We start from the raw sequence: 3,455 nt of genomic DNA on the forward strand, positions 1-3,455 counted from the left end.
AGGGTGCATTCCATCTGGTCCGGGAGATTTATCTACGTTTAGCCTATTCAGCTTCCTGAGTACTTTCTCTGTCGTAACTGTGACTGCGCAAGCTTCTCTTCCCTGCCACCCTTGAGTGTCCGGTATACTGCTGATGTCTTCCCCAGTGAAGACTGATGTAAAATACTCGTTCAGTTCCTCCACCATCTCCTTATCTCCTATTACAATTTCTCCAGCATCATTTTCTATCAGTCCTATATCTACTCTCACCTGTCTTTTACTCTTTATACACTTGAAAAAGCTTTTAGTATCCTCTTTGATATTATTTGCTAGCTTCCTTTCACAGTTAATCGTTTCCATCTTAATGACCTTCTTAGTTTCCTTTTGTAAGCTCTTAAAAACTTCCCAATCCTCTGTCTTCCCACTAATTTTTGCTTCCTTGTATGCCCTCTCCTTTGCTTTAACTTTGGCTTTGACTTCTCTTGTCAGCCACGGTTGCATCCTTTTTCCATTTGAAAATTTCTTCTTTTTTGGAATATACCTGTCTTTCACCTTTCTCACTTCTCACCTAAACTCCAGCCACTGCTGCTCGGCCATCCTTCCCGCCAGTGTCCCTTTCCAGTCAACTTTGGCCAGTTCCTCTCTCATGCCACTATAATTTCCTTTACTCCACTGAAATACCGACACATCAGATTTCGGCTTCTCTTATTCTAATTTCACAGTGAACTCAATCATGTTATGATCACTGTCTCCTAAGGGTTCCTTCACCTCAATCTCTCCAATCACCTCCGGTTCATTACACAATACCCAATCCAGTACAGCCGATCCCCTAGTGGGCTCAACAACAAGCTGTTCTAAAAAGCCATCTCGCAGACATTCTACAAATTCTCTCTCTTGAGATCCAGTGTGGACCTGATTTTCACAATCCTCTCGCATGTTAAAATCCCCCACAATTATCATAACACTGCCCTTCCAACAAGCCTTTTCTATTTCCTGTTGTAATTTGTAGTCCACATCCCTGCAGCTGTCTGGAGGCCTGTATATAACTGCCATCAGGGTCCTTTTACCCCTGTGATTTCTTAGCTCAACCCATAAAGATTCTGCACCTTCCGATCCTATGTCACCTCTTTCTAATGATTTGATATCATTTCTTACCAATAAAGCCATGCTACCCCCTCTGCCTACCTTCCTATCCTTCCGATACACCGTGTATCCTTGGATGTTCAGCTCCCAGAGACATACGTCCTTTAGCCAGGTCTCAGTGATGGCCACAATATCATACCTGCCAATCTGTAGCCGTACAACAAGATCATCTACCTTATTCCTTATGCTGCGGGCACATTCACTTGCACATTCTACTTTTTGCATCAACTACCATCCCAACAAGTACTGCAAAAGATCACAGTGGACTTACATTTGCCTTGCAAGTGTGTATTAACATTAATTGATTTTTATTTTGATCAGAACTGTAATCTATCACATCTGTCTTCCAACTATTAATTTGTAGTTGGTGGTAACATGTTGAGAGGAAATTAATAGTTGATAAATATGGTGTTAGCCTTCAAATCCAAATAGCTGTAGTTGTGTTTTTAGTTTAGGTTCCCAATTCTGGGAAAATGCACAGCTGCATTGCAGACTTTGCAGGATGCAAGCCTCCTACTTTTGGTCAGGAGACACAAGAAATTGCATATGTTGCAATCTGGTGCTAAAACCAACCTGCTGAAAGAACTGAGCAGGTCAAACAGCATCAGTGAAAAGAAAGGGACTGTTGATATTTCTGACAGAATTTGTTTCCTGTACTTGGTGTCCTCCTTCAGCTGCCCTCTGGGATTAAAGAAAACTGGGTATGGGCTGGTGCACCTATCAGTAAGACAATAGACTGACTATGCAAATGGATTAAAATTGAAATGTTAGCAGAACAACTAAACTGGTGAGAAATTTAAGTTATCTCTAATGATGTAGGCAAAGAGCGGTGAATCTGTTGAATTCTTTGCAACATGCAGCTGTGGAGGCTATCTTTATGTATATTTAAGGCGGAGGTTGATAGATTCTTGAACTATCAGGGCATGAAGGTTTGAGAGGAAAATTGGATCAGTCATGATGAAATGATGGAATTAGGCCAAATGGCCTGATTCTTCTCTTATATTTTATGGTGTTAAGATGTAACAAATGTGATTTCTAAACATTGAATGAATGTCTGTCAGGTCGAAAGACATTTAACGCTTTCTGATCTTGTAGCCCATGGAGTCTGTTAATGTCTGTAGAATGTCAGTCAGTGAGTAAGCACTAAGGCTACATCGACACTAGACCAGATAAATCCATAACCGAAGCTTTTTCTCTTCATTTTGACCCTCCGTCCACACTGAAACGGCATTTTCCTCCCCCAAAAATGGAGCTATTCTAAAGCGCTTTCCAGGGTGTGTAAATCTGAAAATGCCATTTGGGTGGTGTAGTGTGTACAGGGTAATCGGAGCTTTTTAAAAATGCTGTCATGATGCTGTATGGAAGTACAAGATAACACTGATGCAGACATGTTTTATACGTTTAACAAGGCGCTTAAGTAACTTAAGTCTAATTTATTAGCATAAAATAGAAAGCAGAAATAAATCACACAAAATTCTACCTGGCAAGTCACAAGATTTCTGGGCTCATGATTCTTAGTCATCACTTGATTATTGTCACTATCGGGGGATCTCCAATTTCCAACTTGTGAAACTACCCCTGGGTGTCAGGCACTGATCATTGATCCCAGTCTCAGATTAAGTCCAAAAAAAGGTTTTTTTAAAAAAAACAATATATCTACAAGCTTCACAAACTCAGAATAACCATTAGACAGACAAACTCTTTGATCTTTTGTTCTCATGCCATTACCACAGCCTGTGATTATCAAATACATTGTGTGTTCATTATCACAGCATTCAACATACCCTCATAAATTAATTGTACAATTTAATGGTCACTCATTATTCATTAGTCTCCCATTGTCTGAACACACTACATTCCTTAGCCTTATAAAATACCTTAAAGTTTACACATATAAGCGAGAGTCCTGAAGAAAGAATCCAGTTAACAATAGACACTCTTAGGCTACGTCCACACTAGACCGGATAATTTTGGTCTCCCTCAGGTTCAGGTGTAACCTATCCTTTTTGTAGAGATCATACCTTCCCCAGATGTCTGGATCCCAATGATCCAAAAATCCAAAACACTGCCCCGAACCCATTTCTCAGCCACACATTCATTGCCAAATAATCCTATTCCAAACCTCACTGGCATGTGGCACAGGCTGCAAACCAAAGATTACTAGCCTGGAGGCCCTGCCTTAAAGCTTTCTGCCTAGCTCCCGATATTCTCTCTTCAGGACTCCCTCCTTTCTACTATCTATGGTACCTAGAGTTTATGTACCACAACTTCCAGCTGTTCACCCTCCCCATTTAGAATGCTGTGGATCTGATCTGAGGCATCCTTGACTCTGG

This window comes from Mobula birostris, chromosome 22 (assembly GCF_030028105.1).
Source record: "Mobula birostris isolate sMobBir1 chromosome 22, sMobBir1.hap1, whole genome shotgun sequence".
Taxonomy (NCBI): Eukaryota; Metazoa; Chordata; class Chondrichthyes; order Myliobatiformes; family Myliobatidae; genus Mobula; species Mobula birostris.